Genomic DNA, 20,686 nt, shown 5'->3' with positions numbered 1-20,686 from the left:
AAAAAAATTACAAGTTTAACATTACACAAGAGGGCGCCCTTCCTGGCATGACATTCTTTCCCAGCCCCAAGTCAAAATACAAAAAAAAAATGAAGGGCGCCCTCTTGTGTGATATTAACTTAGTATTTAAACATGACACAAGAGGGCTCCCTTCACAGTACGAGTCGAAACAATTTGTCATGACTGAAATTGAGGGCGCCCTTCTTTTAGTTGGACTTCTACAAAAATCTCTAAAAATAAAAAGGGCGCCCTCTTATTCCAATTTGAAAAAAGTTAGTTAAACTGTGAAGGGGGCCCTCTTGTGTCCCTACTCAACTTCAAAAACAATATACCTGCCGTCTATTTTCGTCAAATTAATTTGCACCACTTTTGGTAACAATTTTATGGTGGAAGTTGGAAGTTGTTCCCAGTTTTAAAAGTTTTTTTCTACAATTTCAAACAAGAGCTCAGCAAATGAGCATGTTTTGAATTTACAATCATCATCAACCATAAAAAACTTACAAGATCATTGTTTTCAAGCAACATCCACCCAGTTATTTCAAGCTTGTTTACATCTTCATCAAAAAACTAAACCAACAAAATATGAACACGGCATTCTTTTGTGCTGCAAACTTGTGAAAATAGACAGCAGGTATGTCAATAAAAAAAAAGACAATCACACCAAACCAACATACTTTATTCAAGTCACAAAAATAAACAATCTACAATGGCACATCATTAAGTTATCCTCTTGTCTTTAGTAACTGTATAATTGATCTATTTAGTTCAACATTTAACAGAATTTCTTCTTTTTTTATGCGAAATCTGTCACTTTCAAACTAGATTAATAATGAGCTTTCGAATTGACAGAAACACTAAAGTTCCGTGAATAATTAACAGATATATTATCAACTCAATCATGTTTTTGACCAAATATCTGAACAAGTACCAAACTACCGGTAGACAAACTCAATTTGGCAATGTTTTACAAGTTCCATTCTATACTGAAAGTTTTGAAATATTCCAGCAATAAATTTTCAGATCATAAAACAACATTCTCAGTGTGAGAAACAAACTCTTGAAAATTCATAAATAATTAAGTAACATTTAATGAAAAAGTAAGCACTTTAAACAAGTTGCTCTATCTATGCTCTTCAACAAATTCAATTTTTTTTCTCCTATCGAATTTTCAAATCTTTTTAACAAACTTTTGAAAATGCGCTTTTAGTTTGGGTTGCATTTGCGCCAATAATGCATAAAACGATACAGCTGAAGTATTGTAAACAATACAGCTGAATTATTTGCAAGTAAATGTTCCATTACTAAACACTGGTGGATTGTTTTGTCTCATTCAAAATTATTGCAAAATTAGTAATTTAAAGACAACATTTCCAGGGATTCAACTCAAAAATAGCACTAAAGAGCAACTTGACAGGCTGTAATTACATAATATCAGCGATAAATTAATGATGTGCCATTGTAGATACATGTTTATAACTAAAAGCTGGGTGTATTTTGATAAATACATCAAATTAGGTATAACACACTTTTAACCAGGCACATGTCAACAAATTGGTCCCGACAACTTTTTCCATTTGAGAACAATAAAAACCTGTTCAAATTTCCTCGCTTTTGAATGCACTTAGGGTCTAGGAGTTTGGCATGAATGAATGTAAAGGCCTTCACCAAAATTTGTACAAAACAGAAGAGTTGAATTGCAACTCTTATATCAGAGTGAACTTGTCAATTCACGGCGAGCTATGTCTATATCAAAACGAGGTATTTTAAAATACATGATTATTAACTTTAATCAAGTTGAAACATCTGCACCCGATTTCACGAAGCGCTGCGACGCGTCGCAACTCGAGTTACGACATGTAACACGTCGCAACTCGCGACGTGTTGTATAATCCAGTTCACGAAAGTTGCGATGTGTTGAACACTTCGTAAGTTCCTTGACAACGGCTTAAAACACGTCGCAAGCTACGACGTGTCTAATAGTCGTCGCAAAATAAGAAGAGTCCGTTTTTAGCCAGTTTTGTGCCATAAACATTACATAAACGAGATTATAATACTGAGGCAAGGTGTGTAAAGTTTTAAATAGAAAATTCATTGAATAATTTTGAATTACTCTGGAATATTGCACTTGAAATTTCAAAGTAGCTACACAGTCCACTGAGAGCTCGTTTTCGTTTAAAATTGCATTACACGGCCGCAATTTTGTCCTACGTTTTAACAAATTTCGAGTGGAAATCCGACAGCTCTTTGTTGAATACCAGACGACTATTTTCTGTACGTTGACTTAATACATAAAACAGTCACCGAGTTGTGCTATAAATACACATACGACGCGTCGCACTAACAACGTGTTTTGTGAAATGGATAGCAGGACACGTCGCAGCTGCGACGAATCGTAGGGATACGATGCGTCGCATCGCTGCGACGCATCGTAAGTTACGAACAGTTTCGTGAAATTGGGTGCAGGTCTCTTCGAGAACATTATACAACTGGGTTCTTATGTTTGGGACGCTGTTTGGAATTTGTGACATGTGCCTGGATAAGTATTTCATTCATTTTGTTTTTCATAGGTTTTTAGACAAATCCATGGCAATGAAGGCATTTCCTCACAGAGTGAATAATGGCAAACTCGGAGAAATTGTGAGTTTTATTCATTTTTTGTATTTCTCTGGGTGTGCGTTTGGATTTAGAGATCTCCATTTTTCTTTCGTGCGTGCGTGACAGAGACCTCTCATTGCCATGGATTTGCTTTGTCCAACATCAGCCACTCCAGTCCAGCTGAGTCCCTTCAGCAGTCTTCAAGATGAGCCTGAAGAAACCTCCATCAATAGCCAGCATCTGAGTCATGTGATCAGTCACCTGATGGGGGAAAAAGAACAAGAGACATCAGAGTGTCTTGATATTACATTCAATGCAGACCAAGAAACAATACTTGCATACCGAACGGCTGGCTTTAACTCTCTTTTTTGGCCATTTTTTAACTGCTTGGTTAGTGCCCTGCCAGTATCAGTATTTGTAATAAATTGTACTGGCATTTGCAAGTTTCTTCATGATATTCCATAGTATATTTTGTATTGCATCTGAAGTCCAAAGAATATAGGGGTTTATTTTAAACTTAATTTCATATAATTATATGAAGAAGGTATTTACAAAGTTTTCATCAAAGTATGAATACTATTTTCTTTCAGTTAAATGCTGAAAGTTTGCAGATTTCAATAGACTGTTGAAACAAATATTTCCGGACCAAAGTTACATAGCAGATAAAGCAGAATGTTAAAGCCAGCCGTTTGAAGACGCCCTTATCAATGTGACTAAAATATCATGGTAATATCAAGTAACAGTACACACACATTTCATTCGGGTTTTAGTGCTCTGTATAGTCTGTGTTTCCTTTTTTCCCTGAAATTTAAACAAGTTTCAACCATTTTGGCACCAACTAATTATCTAAATACTGCCAGTCTGAGCATAGGATACCTGGCTTAATTGTAAAGAAGCCAGTGTGATTTTTTTGTCATTCAAATTTCCTTAACTAGTTTTTTTTCTTTTCAAATAACCTTGGTAATAGTGTGCCAGTCATGGATCTCAGGAAGAGTTTAACAAGAAGCATTCAGCAAGGAGAGATGGAGGAGAAGGGGACGGGGCTGGAGAACTTGGCTAATCCAAACTGTCTCACTATCCTGACCATAAACATGTAACCAACATGACCTAAAGGACCAGATTTAGAACAAGTACTGGAGTATTCCAAGTTCTTGTTTGACAATGAAACCAAGTGGATTGATCAGTTACAGTGAAGACTGACTGCAGTGTAATTCAGTAGACTTCCTTATAATCTATTTGAGTAATGACATAAGTAATTGAGTTGCAGACTGCATCAAAACATTATTTGCAAAGAAAAATAGAAAGAATGTTGCAACCTGACGCCACTTCAGCGGTTGTGAACAAAGTCTATAGAGAGTCAAGAACATTTTCAAGTATTTCCTAACAAAATTGGAAATGTTTCTCAGTCCCAGATTAATGTCTTATCATTTTTGCAATGACTGACCTTCATTGAGATGATATATGAAGAACAAAAAGCAGCGTCAGGTTGTAACATTCTTTCCAAAAAAATTATAACAAAACAAATAAAAATATAAACTCCCTTCTTTTTTTTTAAGTAATATGCTAGTCAACCCTACGGTATTTGCCGAAATGAACTGTCTTCAAGAAAAAATAGGGTAGGTGGATGATTAAAATCTTTGTGGTTTTTTTTTGCTCTACATTTGTAAAGCTTGAAACAAAGACTGGACTACCGACCAACTTACAAAAAAATGTGGTATATTTTTGCAAACAAAATGCAGGAAAATGTCCATCAAAAACAGGGTAGGAGCGGTACAGCACATATTTGTAATCGTTTGTTTTTAAATTGATTATTTCTTTTTAAATAAAAGATTTAGCACGTGTTTCTAGGTTGGGTGAGGTAACCGGAAACACAGGATTTTCTTTCTTGGCCTGATTCAAAATCCAGACATCAATTATCTGTTATGCAGTGCACACACCTTTTTGAATACTTAACAACAAACTTATGTTTTTACAGTTAAGAAATTAAACAAGTAGATAAATTAAAGCAGAGATAAATCAAGACTTTCTCAGCCTTAGATCACATCAAGGGTAAGTCCAAGAAAAGAATAATAACAAACATTTGTGTGGGTATTCTCCTTGCAGTTTCCCAACAGTAGAATAAAAAGCACTGAAATCCATGAATATCTTGGAGGGTTACATTTTCGTTATACGTTTGGGACGTAACGTGGGCATATTCTTGGACTTGCCCTCGACCTTTAATTAATTAAACTCTGCTATGAATTTAGAATAATAAAAAACAGAACCATTTTTGCTAAAAGATATTAACATGTACATGTACCTACATTCAAACTTTCAAGGGGAGCCAATATTTCTTTTTAGCGGGCTTATCTCCTTGCCTACACTCCTTTTCCAATTTAACATCATTTTTCAAATATGCAATATGCTGATCAGTCAACCTTGCGGTAGTTTTAGCTCTTCAGTTTTAGGAAAGAATACTTTTAAAAAATGCTCTATTTCAACGTATTTGTTCAAGACGTAGAAAACTTACAGGCATCATATCCTGAGAGCATTTCACATAGTTGTGTTGTCTTCATGAGAAGTTCAATGGCATTAACACAACGCATGTTTTCATAGGAGGGTTAATTACCGACGCAGGAAATGGTCAACTTGAGTTCTAAGATCACTGCATCCCAAACCTTTTGCATATTCCAAACTTTGTTAGCATTTCAATTATAAATCCTTCTCCATGCACCATACCAACTGGGCTCCCACACAGCAGCATGGGGTTACGCCGTCTCCGTTACCAAGGCAATAGTTACCTCGGCAACACCCTGAAGTGGGGCTATTCCGAGGATCAGGCGCCTCCTACCATGACAACTAGAACAACCAAAAAGCATCTTCCTCTAGCACAAATCATGAGGAACAAAACAGATATCAAATGACACTCCTCGATCAAGTCTTAGAAATTTTGAATCTGTGTGAATTCTGCATAAAGGGAGTCATTGTGAGATCTTTCATTTAGCATGGACTGCAGTGGCAACCTAAACCTCCTGAAAATATTTGTATATTCATATGAAAGTATGAAACCTTCTTGTTTAAACTTACATGTAGGCAAAGAGAAGTTAAGGCAAGATGTCACTGTGAAAATGCAGGAAATGGTTGACTTTAGTTCTACCGGCGACTTGATCTCAAACTATTTGCATCTTCCAAACTTCTTTTAAGCATTTCAGTTACTATACTGACACACACCACGCCAACTAGGCTCCCACACCGCAGCATGGGTTACGCCATCTCCGTTACCAAGGCAATAGTTACCTAGGCAACACCCTGAAGTGGGGCTTTTCCAAGGATCGGGTGCCTCCTACCAGAAAACAACCCACAAAGTTTTCTTTTTCTTTTCTTTTTGATGTTTGTAGCAGAGACAAACTTCCTCCGTTACGGATCAGTGTTTAAAACACAAGCTGGATAAACAATCACAACCAATCACCGTTGTAGCAGAGATACATTGCAACCATCAAGTGACCAGTTTCTACAAAAAGGTAATTAGAACAGCAATTAATTTCTCCACAAGTGACTGTGATCATTTTTTTCTCTGCTAGTGGTCAACCTTCCAATCGGTGACATCTACCAGCTGCAATCACTGATCATCTATGAGAGGCCTTGTTTCTCCATTTCCATTTCAATCAATCATGCTTCAGCAAGTGATCAATGGTTTTGACAATCAATAATAACGACAAGCAATGTAGACATCAACTTCAATCAATGCTGTATCAAAAACAGATGAACTTGCCATGTCATCATGTATAACAAGTATCCTTCTGATCTGACTGGTGGTGACTAGCCTGTGTAAAATACATTGTAGGGGAACAGGATTGAATGTTTAAGTGTCTATGACTGATCAAACAAAAGGAGGGTTTTAAGTTAACTGACAAAATTGCCAACTTTCTGAACACTATAGCTATTTTTCATTACTGGTGACGTTTCAAGTTAGCCAGTGTCCAACTTGAGTAACTCGAGAGAAGTTTGAAGATAAATACTGTGAAGTTATTAACTCCAAAACAATCCTAATTCTAAGAACCAGATGTATAAAACATCATTTTGGTCAGAACTGTCATATACATTGACTTTTCTGTGATAATCTTCAGCACTGACATTTTTGCAATCAAAGAGATATGCTTTGTCAATTAAAAACAACTTTTACAATTGTCACCACTGATGCAAAACTAATCACCTTTTGCATTTTTAGCAGTCATCCCTGCTCCGAGGCATTGTTTTAGCATTGAAGTGGATTAGGCTTAAATGGATGGTGTAACCTTGTTTTTTCGCAAATATAATAATAATAATAATTTGGGAGGCTAATCATCCTTACTCGCAGCTGGTATGCTGAATTGCGAAGGACGCGGCTACATGTACAACGTGTTCAGGCCGCTGGCACGTAAAGGCGCCTATGGCTGCCGGCCACATCGACCCATATATGACCACGGAGCACAGCCTGAGATCGAAAGTGTTTGATTTTTACGGAGGGAGGAAACCGGAGAGCCCGGAGAAAAACCCTCGTGGAACAGGAGAGAACCAACGCACAACTCTACTCACATGCGATCCGCGGCCAGGATTCGAACCGTGGTCACCTTGGTGAGAGGCAAGCGCTTTACGCACAAGCCACCCACGCCACCCAATAAGTGGTCTCTTTGCAATTTCTCCACTTATTTAAAGTGATCCGTGTTATTTGACCAATGGATTTGCTTAGTATTCAAAATTTGTACTTCAAGTTAGGTGTAAGATGACTGTGAATTTACATTTAAATCAGAAATCCACAATGTTATAAAAACTAGTTTTAGACCTTAATCAAAACACTGTAGCATGAACTGTTCATTATTGTTTGAGAATACATGTAATTATATAATATTGGATGGCTTACATGTAGGTTGATACTTTCACAAAGTAAGAGTATCTTGCACAAGCTATATTGTCAGAGCAAGTGCAATATGTTCTTTTATACACCTGAATAAATCCCTGTCATCTGATTGGTGGATCCTTGATCACATGTCATTGAATTATTCGTCCCAACACACGGCGCGCGCATGGTGCACAGCGCACAGTGCAATGGAAGTTCTATTGCACTGTGAATAGAACTTCCATTGCACGGTGTCACTGCTGCTGGTGGTGGCGCTGTTTTAAAACGAGATAATTGAATATGATTATCATATGATTATAATATGAAATTGAATATAAATTGGCTATTAAAAGTCAACTAATCAGATGACAAGGATTTATTCAGGTGTTATATAAAACAAATAATGAATGTTTCAGGTTCGTGCAATGGAAAGAATAATTTCATTCGGTGACAAATGAAATGTTCCATTCTTCGCCTCGTGGAATGGAACATTTCATCTGTCACCTCATGAAATTATTCTTACCATTGCACTCACAAACATTCATTATTATGTATAGTATCCCCGGAAAAAAGCCATCCAATATTAGTATTAATATTTATATCAGGCCGACTTAATTCGCAAGAAATACAATTGAAGACTCTGTCTTCATTTCTCCTATTTCATCAAATTATTTGAAGCTGCCATTGTAATTGTTGACATTATTGCGCATATACCTGGCCTGCTGCGCACCGTGTGGACGTCCGTGTTCGACGGAACCCCACCCTATGTTCTGTTGACTGGTTGACAACTGTGAGTGTCTACGCTCCTGATCGAGCGGGAACCAGCGAAAATGCCCAGAAGAGGGCGCGTAGGACAATATCAAAAGAATATTGCCCGCAATCCGGGTACTTTTACTGACAATATTGCTGTCATCTGGGTACGTTTCAAACAAGCATACAATATGCTGATTTATTTTTACCGCTGGAAGCCTGATATAAATAATAATAGTTAATACTATAGAACATCTAAATAAATCCTCATCATCTGATTGGTGGGTTGTTGATCACATGTCATTGAAATATTTGTCCCAACGTATCGCCCGGCCGCACCGCAAAAGATTTTTGAAGTTTCATCCCACGGTAAATGGAAGTTCCATTGCATGGTCACACTTTGACCAATCAGCTGATGAGGATATATTCACGTGTTGTGTAAAACAAATTATGAATGTTTCACGATGGGAGGAATAATTTCATTCGGTGACAGATGGAGTGTTCCAATATGGAACATTCCACCTTTCGGGCACCTCATGAAATTATTCTTAACACTGCACTCACAAACATTCATTATTTGAATAATTTAAAATGATTATATGGAAACATGATATGACTGAGATAATTCATCATTATCAACATCAGGTCAACCAGCTCCACAATTATTTAAACATGCTGTAAGGTGTGCACACAAACATAATTATACAATATATTTTCAGAACAAAAATTGAATTGGGCTAGGGTTTTGTTGTAATTTCTTTTTCAAATTTTCTGGAATTGATCGTCTGGATTTGATTATATTTTCTTTACGTTTCCCAAAGTTTTATCCCCAAATCAAACTCATGGATGAACGGAAATCATGCAGGAACAGAAATTTAAAAAGAAAACTAAACTAAACTAAACTAAAAAGATTCATTCCTCTTCTCATTCCCTTTATTTTAGAGGAAGAACACACATTCCGGATTGTTTAAACCTGTTTTGAAATGTGAAACATTATCTGTGACTAACCAAAGTAAGATAATGAATTGCAGAATGTTTTTATAAAAAAAGAATCGGTTTGAGCAATTTACCAATTCCAACTAAATGCCTTAATTGAGAACTTACGGTTCATGCATCTGAATGAGAATCTGACAAGGAAATTAAACTTCCCCAATTCCAGGCATCCCAAAAATACAAAGTATAGTACTCCACTAAAATATTTTGATGCAGTTCCACAGACTTAATCCCACTTTCTGTACTTGACAATTCAAGACATCATCAGACAGTCTGCAAAGCTTGAATAATCCACGTTTCTTGTGGTCAAGTGGATGACATAAAAGGCGTGCTTATGGTTGCCTAATACTAGACAATATAAAATTCCTGTGTGTAAGTCCTTCTGCCTTTAACTTTGGAAACACATTTCTAGTGAGCATTACTTATTTAATCGATTCAAAATCTTTTCCGGATTGCCAGTCAAACATTCTCCACAGAAAGAGTCTGAAATTGAGCCCCCAATCCACTTTATGCTGTAATGGAACTCCATCTTTTAATCCTTTTTTTTTATGGGAGGGGGGGGGGGCGTAATACAGGTTAAGAAAGGAAATTTGAAAGTACAGCTATTACAAGGTCCGAGTCAAGTTTGGCTTGGCTCCAGCTTTGGTCAGAGATGGCAAGAGAAAATAATGTACTAGAGCTGGACAAAACTCAAAGAAAAAGGCCTACATGTGACTGGTTGGACTGTAAAATGCAGCCAAGTGCAATTTAAAAGATAGAATACAGGAAGGGAAAGGAAAGCAAAGTAGAGATAGGCCCAACTACTTGGTTTCATTGGATAAAACGGCAGGCAAGTGTACAAGCAAGGCTTGAGAGATAAGATAATTCATATTTCAATGTAGCTGACACAAGGGAGGCTAAAGCTTAGCACTGTAGCTACACTTTGGTCAAGTTTGAATTCCATGAAGGAAAACAAATGGCAAGGGAATAATATGAATAGGTTTTATCATGCCAGTAATGGGGGGAAAATGTTGCCAGATCAAAGCAAAAGAATTCTTGGCCCTGCATGGGGTTTCTATTCCCACTTAAAGTATCAGAAAGCATGTTGGTGAAATGTTGGAGTTTGAAAAGGGTAGAGTCCCAAGGAAAAGGGTAGAGTCCCAAGGAAAAGGGTAGAGTCCCAAGGAAAAGGGTAGAGTTCCAAGGAAAAGGGTAGAATTCCAAGGAAATTCCAAGAAAAAGGGTAGAATTCCAAGGAAATTCCAAGGAAAAGGGTAGAATTCCAAGGAATTGGGTGTCCAGTGTGAAGGTGACTCTCAGGGATGACTGACATGACCACGACTGCCACAATGTGACCAACCACCAAACTGAGTTTGCTATTGACCGACAAACTACGCGATCGCCCCTGATGTTTTACTTAGTATGAGTTTGAGGGATTTCTCATGATCAACGGTATATGCCTCATATTTTAATTAGCTGTTGGATTTACAGAGCAGTCATCCTTCCATTACTCATAGCTGGGAAATACTTAGGCAAAAACTTGTGTGTTTCCGAAGAAACCTATCTTTTTTTGGCAACACAACCAAGGTTTAACTGTCCAAGATGATGTCACAGTCTTCAATACCTTTCATGAATCATCCACATATTTGTGATCCACGCGAAAAGAGAGAATCCCTCCATGTCTAAGCCAGAGAAGTCCTGAAAGATTGGGACCCACCTTGAACTTTAGGGGAAACGATGTAACAGATTAAATTACAGTATTTCGTTTCCAGTGTAACTTTTGCTTCTTCCCTGAGAGTTCTCCAAGAAAAATCACCCAAGTAACCTTTCAGATTTTTTATGCAAGTTTTGAGAAGAGCTAATAAAAGCTGATAACAGCTTCAGGGTCTTTTTGTTGGGGGGGGGGGGGGTGTTATAGCGCAGATATAGTTACATGTACATAACACCAGATTACAGATTATCAGTGTTGGAAACCAGGAAAGACGAATAATAAGTAAGATTCACATGAAAGGATCAAAACTAGACTACCTACAAGTAGCTTTACAAAGCGGGAGCCAAAATGGAAAGAGGGGGATAAAAAGAGATTTTTCTCAAGCAATCAAGGTTTTGTAATAAACCAGAAGGCGCTATGACACGTACATCATGTGTCAGAAAGCACTGTCACATGGTCATAGATTGTGATAGAAAGCAAAGGCGATCCTGATCCAGACTGGCACCTACGCATATACATGTATCTCTTTTGTACAAAAGTAGAACACTCTCAAATTGTTCAGCATTTTGAGAAATTTTTCTTGCCAACAAATTATCAATGAGACCGACACAAGAAAAACCACCATAATGTGTTGTCTCTCAGAAACGTTCACTGACAATGTGAAACATTCAAGAAAAACCACCATAATGTGTCGTCTCTCAGAAACGTTCATTGACAAAGTAAAATATTTCTATCCCAATCATTTCCTGATATTGGTTGACTGTTTCAAAAATAGCAAATTTGATGATGTACGACAAACACCTGTAATTTTAACTGGCACCACACAAGATAAATTCTGCATGCAGTTATCTGTGAACTTTCCCATCATGACTAAAATTTATTGTGGCCAACTTTAAAGTGAAAAGGGATGAACATTGCAACCAAAAGAATGAGAAATGTGTGTACTATTACCATACTAAATATTGGGTTAAGCAGCTAAACAGTACAACAATGGGTTTTTTCAGTTGCTCATCCTGTGCTATTTTCCAGTAGAACCCCCTAAATAGATTTAAGTTGTAAACTTCTATACTTTTCTAGGAATACAAAAGTTATGCAATTTGAATGAGAAAAAGAACAAAAATATCCCCAAGGAATATTTATTTATGGTTATTAACTGTCCAAATTTTGAGACATGGATTCACAGCCCAACGATATTTAGGCATATCTTTTGGGCACAACAGCAACCCAAAATACAAGCGTAGTATAAAGTACGTTGGAAAAACCTAAAATGAGAAATGAGTAGCTTTTTCTGTTTAAAATAAAGCATACAAATTGAAATATGTTTTACAGACAAAAAATTGAATATTTTGGAGAGCACAGGTAGAGCAACTTTCCTCTCAGTATCAGATTCTTGTCACTTTGATGTTAAACTGAAGACCTGCTCCATCACAAACGTGTGCACCATAAATGAAACTGAGTGACATCAAAAATATTTCACGCTCAATTGTCAAATTTTCATCTATTTATAGTTACAAAAGGCAATGACTGAAATTGCACATTTTATGGAGAACTCCATTTGTCACATTTCTGTTCAATCATCCACATTGCTGTAATAACGCTTAATCAGTTCTTGATAGTCAGACAGTGACCATTTTAGAGATTTTTCCCCCATTCCTCTTTCTTCCAGAAATCACTGTCAGTTTACACGCATGTCAGAACATGGCTGAAGTTCAAAGTTCAAATCAAAATGTTGAGGATGTGCATGTATTTCATGGGGATCAAATTAGATAAAAAGGGTCTTTCACAAACACCTTTTTTTCTGCGATTTGGTGCACACATTGATCAATTTTGATGGAGCAGGTTGCATTCTTGGTTTGACTCACCCTTAAGGTCATCCCAGTCACCATGGTGATGGTCATCCAGCCTGCCTTGCCTAGTCTAGGCACTGGTCTGGTCCAATCCAGCCTCAGCATGGCTTGTAAAGGTCAGTCTCTTCTGAGGACTGAATTAAAAAACATCAGTCAAATCTTAATTCGCTCATTTCACTTTTGATTCCATGCATTCAATGAAAATATTAAAAATATTAGTAGTGTACAAAAAAAATGAAAAATTTAAAAACACCGTACAAAGTCTTGGAAAGATTGCAGTTTCCTCTTTTTGTGATACTTCCGACTTGCATGCCCGAATCTCATGAGCGGATCACTTTGGGATTCCAGAAATGTTTTAAATGAAAACTATTCAGTGCTGATAAAATTAAATGTGGTCAACAATTCTTGACGCCGTCCAATCTAGAAACGGTATCGTTCAATTCATTTAAATTGGCACGATCATTGCAACCCGCGAACAAGTTGGCTCGCGTACCAGTTGGTCCGCGTAAGAGTTAGCCACATACAAGCAGGCATGTGTAGGACTTGACCCGTTTCCATAGCGTACGGCCAGAGGCATTCAGGCTTTTAATATAAGTATTAGGCTTCACTCACCCACAGTAGCTATGGCGTTGTTCACATGAAGTGCCGAAGTTTTTACTTGCAGGTTGTATGCACCTCCTGCACCGCTCATGCTCAAGAAGTCCCTCAGCGTTACATCCAGTCTTGTGGATTCTAACGAGTACCAGAGTAGAAGTAGAAGTACTGCAGACTGCCACTGTAGAAGTTCAAGCAGCGGCCTCCCAAATCGTCCAAAAGGCTACATTCCAACAAGGTATATCAACATCATCTTTGTAATTCAAGTTCAAGATGGAGTGAACCGCAAGCAACTCATGGAGCAACTAAGTTTGAGTTTTGAAAATAAAAACCAGTCAAATCTCAGTTCACTGATTTCCCGTGCATGTAAATCTTGAGCGAAGTGAACGTGGTGGTCATGGAGGTCACTGTCTATCATGCCGGTTGACTTTCAAAAGAGCCGTCTCATTCTCACCAGACTCGTCAACTCCAAGCACTACGCTGGTCCTGGCCCACGATGAATTGCCGAATCGTTGAAGAGTGATGACAAGAAGTGATTGTAGTCCGAGTGTCAAACTGCAAGTTGGAGGTGGACTGTGCATAAAGGTCCACACAAAACGTTTTTGCATTTCCTTGTCATTTGACCTTGTAAATCAATATTCAGCCAGATGCCAGCTGGACACATTGAAGCATTTTTTTTTTGTGCAAAATTAATGGCGAAATAGACATAACTTGCGAATAAAGTATGCAAAACTAGAGTATGCAAATTAAGGGAAATTTTCAGATAAATTTCAATAAGAAAATTTCCTTACATTTTGTGTGTAAAATGGCGCAAGCTAAACATTTTTCAAGTGTATTTCAAATTTGGAACTTTCTTTTGTTTCAATATGAAATTGCATAATGCAACATGAAATTATGACCATCGATCTCCATTATAAAGACTTAATGGAGATTAAAGTTGATAACCGTTCAAAAAGATCCAGTGTACTAGCATCCCCTATTTGACAGCTTTAGTTCAGGAAATTTCCCTTTAACAGGAAAACTTCCCTTAACAGGATCACCACCGGGAAGGTAGCTGTCATGATCCCATGTTAGTGAAAGCAGGAAGGGTGGATATGAAATGGTGCGTGCGAGTGACAGAAGAAAAGAGGAGGGGTGAAGAAGGATAGGCAGACGTGAAACAGTGCGTGCGTGCGTGCGAGTGATGATAGACACGGGATGAGGGCAGGGATGGAAGGTAGGGAAGGTAGGGGTGGGGGTATGTAGAGGCGGAAGGAAGGGTGGAGGTATGGGGAGGAATGGACGGTGATGAGCCAGTCAGGAATCACCAGGGGGAGTAAGGGAAAGTCTTGTCTCAACTATGGCTGCAGTGCAATGACTAGCTCCAGCGTTTCATAGGTGAGATGCAACTCAGCAAATGGAAGGTCCATATACTCAAGCAAATGGTTACTACTAAAAAGTCACTGTAAGCTTACCAATAGTCAGTTGGCTTGTGGTACCAAATCAAGAGTACACAATTGAATACCCATTTTCCCCTACCTTTTTGTGGGTGGGGTTGTCTATTAGAAATGGCAAAGTAAATACAAAAAACCTGATTCATTTATCAAGACTTCTCGCAGTGAGGTAAATGAAAAATGAAGTTCAAATTACATGAAAACCACAACATTTGAGCAAACTCCCTCTTTTGTGGGCGGGACACTAGTCATAATTAGAAGGTTGGGAAAATTACAAATTACAGAATAATACACTATTAATCCCAACCTGTGTCATTTTGTTCTGTTTTTGGCCCTAGCAGTAAGCAGTAAATAAAAAAGCACATTTCAATTTTATGAAAGAGTAAGTGCATTTTTTTATCAAAAAAAGGTACAATTTTGATTTAAAACAAGTTTAGATATATAACGAGCAATTTTGTCCTTGAAATCGATTTTGTATCAAATAACATGTATTTGAGGAAAAGTGTTTAAGATAATAATTGTTTTTTTTTTCAAATATCTCAATTTCAAATAGCTTTTACAAATTTTAACTTACTGTGTACTTCAAAGTTGAAAATCATGTATTTCCGTCTTCCTATTTTCTTGCATTTTAATTTGGGAAAGGCATTTTATCAATTGAAAAGTTTAGTTTGTAAAAGCTGTTGCAACGATGCGTTGGGGCATTTGTTCCGAGGGCTAATGTGAGCACGGAAGTCTTATGGGTGTGGGGGACAGTTCACACAAATGGAATTTCTTGTTTGTTTATGTTTATGTATATCAAATCACACAGTAATCAATTAAAGAGGGCAACTATTAATTTCTCGGTCTTTCAAAAATGACTGCCATGACCATTGCTTGAGATATCATTTTCATTTTTCTTTCCTCTTCAAATTACAATACATGTTTTGTCCGTGATACTGTCAGGTAAAAGTATCAAAGTTCTTTCAATCAGAATGTTGAGGACAAAACTCCAATTCACAAGAATCGAATGAGAGAATGATGGTCATTTACAAAGGAGGTTCTTAATGGTGCACATTGTGATGAGTTTTGATGGAGCAGGTTGTATTCTTGGTTTGACTCACCCTTAAGGTCATCCCAGTCACCATGGTGATGGTCATCCAGCCTGTCCTGCCTAGTCTAAGCACTGGTCTGGTCCAATCCAGCCTCAACATGGTTTGCAAAGGTCAGAAGAGTGGAGCAAGTTCAGCGCAGCACATCACTGGCAACTACGACCGCACCTGCAGCGTAACATCAATGCTTAACGACTTGCACTGGAGTTCACTCAAGTCCAGATGTCTCCAAAGCCATCTAGGGATGCTTTGTAGGATCCGCTTCAACTTGGTCAACAGAAACTGCAGATCCTTCCTCACTGAAGCTTCATCCAGCTCTAGAGGTGCCAGTTCACGGTTTCTGGTGCCCCACGGTTTTTCGTGCAGGTCTACTCCTCCATCATTTTTCCCCATGAACTTGCAGAGACTGGAACTCCTTGATGATGGACCCAGAGAGTCAAGTACATGCAGGCATTTTTTTTTGGAGTCCGCCCACACCTGCAGTGCGTTGTTCTCATCACAGCAGTTAGCCCTTTTTGTAAGGAAGTCTCATCTGAACAAGGGAAAAAGGGTGGTTTTTTTAGATAATATTTAGTTTAGTCAATAGCCTATTTCTACTGAAAAGGGCAAACCTTCAACACAATGTTTAACAGGTGGAAAACAGAGACAATTCAGTAGTTGGGCCTCGATAAATAAAATCACATATTGTGGAAAAATTGCTATTCCAAAATCTTTGAAGCCCTCTGCAGCGAAGCGCGCCCTCTTGTGTGCGCTCTTCATCCGCGGCAGCGTATTGCATCCGGGCACTTCACAGAGTGCAAAGATTTTGGAATGACAGGGAACAGCCGCGGTGCGCTTTGCCAAAGTTGACGCACGCTCAGTAGATGATTAAAGCTCTTGTTTGGTTCCCTGACCCCTTTGGCCTCTTGACTATTATTAGGGTGGCCGTGAAACATATCAGCGATGCCATGTTGCTCAAAACCGTCTGCATTCTTTGACGAATTACCATGATTTTTGGATAACTAGACCTCTGAAGGTACCGAATTTAACAATTTTGGGCTATTTAGCAGTCATACTATAGCTAGACTTGGCCAAGTCTGGGTTGCGCTCGGTCTGTGCCTAGAGTAAATCCACTCACAGCGCATATCGCATACGTCCTTACAGAACGCCCGCCCTCATGCGTCGAATCCGGACCATCATGTTAAAAACGTACATGTACATGTTATTTTCAAGTGATGCAGCAACCCAGACTTGGTCAATCTGCCAAGTGTACGCGCTGGTTTGTTCCACGTTTGTACACAGTCTATGGAAATTAATTCTCGATGTGATTGGCTTCTACCGATTTCGGTAGAAGCCAATCATATCACAGTATTTCAGTATTATGAGCGTTTTGATTCTTAAAAACGCGCGCAGATTGTTTTGATATTATTCCTAACACACAATCAGTGCTGTCTGCGTATTCGCGCAGCCAAAGTTTCGCGGAGAACGCACACGCATCCCATGGTGAGGAGTAGAAACAGATACACGCACGCGTACGTTCGAATGCTTTGAAACGGCTCTGGGTACGCACAACACGAAGCGGTATCAATGGATCTCAACATCTTTTACAGGTTTTGAATAACATTTGAATGTCGTATTCTTTATTAATTCAATCCAAGAGCAGATGATCTTAGCATTATCATCCCAATATAATGTGTTTGAACTCTACAAATTGAGATTACGTTTTTAAACTTTTGCAGATTGTTATCCAGCCTTCCATACCTACTGAAAATAATAAACGAGTCTTCAAAAATGTGTTACTTTGATTGGTCAAGCGATGTTGCTGCATATGCATAGAGATGGTGTTGCCTATGCATCGATGAATACGTGTGCGTTCACGCGAGGGGGGGTGCTGATGGCAGATTGATCAAGTCGGAATTGCTAACTTTTGCACCACATGTATGCACATGCTCTGCAACACATGCACACACATGTAATACGCGTGCTGTACAATGTACATACAGTGTGTGCGCATTGTTATACGGCACTGAAGTGGAACGCGCGCTGAAGTGTACCTTGTCGGGCATCTGGAAAGAAGTAAACAAAGTGATTTTTACTACTTTTTTTTTTTTTTTTTTTTAAATACCGACTTAAAGCAATTCCGACTTGAGTCAAGTCTATACTATAGCTGGGTTGATTTTCTGCTGACAAAATAATTTCGATCTTTAATTAATTTTCGGCTCCCCTAGCAACGGGATACTCCGTGGCTCTGTGACTGTGATATACAGAGGTAGTCCAGCATTTCAGTCACTTTTATGGGACTATTCAGTACTGCATCAATCAACTTTCAGCTGACTGTGCCAAAAGAAATGTCTAGGATGCCGGGTACTAGGTCAATATTTCTACACATTTCTGCCTAGTCAGGCACCAGACTAATGACAAGGAATGAAGAAGTCAGTCTTGTCAAACAGTTGGACCATGGATGGACATGTAGAAGTCTAGTCTTCAGCCTCATTTTGAAATCACTTGACTTCCCTCTCTTGTGCAAGGCACTGCCAAAAATTGAAGAAAAGTCTCCTTTCAAAATTGAATTGAGTCTTAAAACTTGGTTGGTGAAATACTGAGGACCTTTCATTTGTCCAGTGAATGTTTTGGAAAAATTAGCTGGCTAATGAGTGAGTAAAGTTGGCCTGATCTTCTTTTGCATCATTTTGAGCACTTAAGTGTGATATTTTCCCAGCTAATTTGGACTCTTTAGGTCACATTATCACGTTCTGATGGCTGACAGGTCACTGAAAGGAAAAATTAGTGAATAGTGTTGGCCAGATATGGGAATCTTTTCCCTATTGTAACAATTGTACCCCAATAAGTAAAATGGCGATCATGAAGTGTAGGGCCCCTGTTTAGTTTCAATAAAATCAGAGTCAAGGGTGTTTTGATTACTCCAAAATGACCTTTTCAACCTAAAGTAGGCTTCTCTCAATATGATGACACCTTTTTTGTAATTTTTGAACAGTTTCTTAGGGTAGAAATTATGATTTTCCCGCGCAGTTTACGGTCGGTGCAGTGCAATTCAGTGTGCCTTTTATGTTCACGGTACATTGCACAGTGATCGCCATCTTTATTTTCATGTTGCGTTTTAACGTCATCGTCATTTTTACCCCAAAATTTCCCTCAAAAATTCAAAACCCTGCTCTTTATCTATGACATACCTGCATGTTCTTAATGTCGCCAACAAGTTTGGTAGGCCAAATAATTTAAAAGTGGATTTTGTTCCCTTATATTATAGGAACCCGGGCGATCGTGAAGTGTAGGGCCCAGTTCCTTTAAGGGAACAAATTCCACTTTAAAATTATTGGACCTACCAAACTAGTTGGCGACATTCTCAATAAACAGGTGTGTCATAGATAGAGGGCAGGGTTTTGATTTTTTTGAGGGAAATTTGGGGGTAAAATGACGTTGACAGCGCGGCGACAACACGCGACCCGAAAATAAAGATGGCGATCACCCCGCGATGTACCGTGAGCGTGCACGGCGCACTGAATCGCAAGGCACAAACCGCGCAGGAAAATCGTGATTTTTACCCCAAGAATCTGTTCAAATTTGCAAAACGGGTGTCATTAGAATTGAGAAAAGTCTGCTTTTGATTGTAAAGGTGATTTTTGAGCAATAAAAAATAGTTTTGACTCAAATTTGATCAAAACAAAACAGGGGCCCTACACTTCATGATCGCCGGAACCGGGCCCGTAGATACACGATCGCCAATAATAAGGTTGTGATGGGGAAATCTACTCCTTATCTTACATGAGGCCCCGCCCCTTATTTAATCTCAAGCGTGGCAAGCTGCACGCCTGTACCACTCACCCGACTCTGCAATTTTTGAAACTTGTTTGTTCACAAATAAGGTGAAAAAGGGTCCCCTAGTGTACTCACCTTGATGGCAGACCATTATTTTATCTTATTGTCTCTTTTGGAAGACTTTTCAAAATTATTTCGAGCAGAAAATTTGTCTGTAAATGTGAACACCAAACATGCCGAATTTTTCCGCCTCGTCGAAATTTAAACATGGCCGCCCTCGTGTTTCACTGGTACCAGCCAGTAACACATGGAGGCTATCAGGTTTACGGACACCAGCGAAACACGTGCAATTGCGGAATTAATTCAAGCGACTTTTGGCGCGCGCGCATTCATTGCTGGTAGACTTGATTAAAGCCTGACAAGACTGTATTATGCCTTGCTGGTAACGCTTCGGATATGGAAAGTTTTAAATGAGACTTGAATGAAGAGTGAAACACGCTCGATTATGCATATTAACCTTTTATTATTTAAATTTCGGTGGGGCCGGGAAGGCATAGACTTGGTTCAAGACGCTAGTGATCAGTGGTGGATCGCCTCGCGCTAGCAATGCGCCCTCAATTTTTAATAATTAAAACTCCTTTAAGTTTTCTTGGTTGAAGCTTTCATTTTTCCAGTCAAACCTAAATAGGCTTTCCTGGGACGCAAACACAATTCCAAAAATTGAAATGTCTTTAAAAATGCTAGTTTTTCTAGCTGTTAAGTGGCGTGTGATGCCTTTTTCTTTGTCATTTCACCCCAAACTGAGAGACTAATTCACCAACCATATGTGACCTCCATACTCAAAACATTCCTCAAGTTCATGAGCAGACAAAATTTATCTCGGTTTTGCGCTTCTAATAAACTTGAGCACTCTGACCTTAGGGCAGTGAAATTCAATAGGCTTCTTGGCAACAAATCCTAGCAGAATGCAAAATTGGGCTCATTAATGTTGGGTCCCTCCAGAGATTTATTACTTTTGACCTTGACCTTTAACCTTTCCACCTCATTCAATGGGCTTCAGTGGGGCCCCAATAACCAGTTCACAA

The 20,686-nt window shown here is 38.6% G+C and overlaps 1 long non-coding RNA gene across 1 annotated transcript; it reads right to left on the bottom strand.

Annotated features, from left to right (window-relative positions):
• Positions 1–53: 53 nt before the first annotated feature.
• On the bottom strand, positions 54–19,867 carry LOC119727473. Its single transcript, XR_005270968.1, has 4 exons — positions 19,737–19,867; positions 13,343–16,377; positions 12,746–12,857; positions 54–2,856 (listed from the first exon to the last, which is right to left on the bottom strand). It is a non-coding gene; the product is annotated as an uncharacterized LOC119727473 (long non-coding RNA).
• Positions 19,868–20,686: the final 819 nt, after the last annotated feature.

This window comes from Patiria miniata, unplaced genomic scaffold, assembly GCF_015706575.1.
Source record: "Patiria miniata isolate m_02_andy unplaced genomic scaffold, ASM1570657v1 HiC_scaffold_20, whole genome shotgun sequence".
NCBI lineage: Eukaryota > Metazoa > Echinodermata > Asteroidea > Valvatida > Asterinidae > Patiria > Patiria miniata.
The sequence above is the reverse complement of the archived record's forward strand: the minus strand, read 5'-3'. Positions and strand labels throughout refer to the sequence as shown.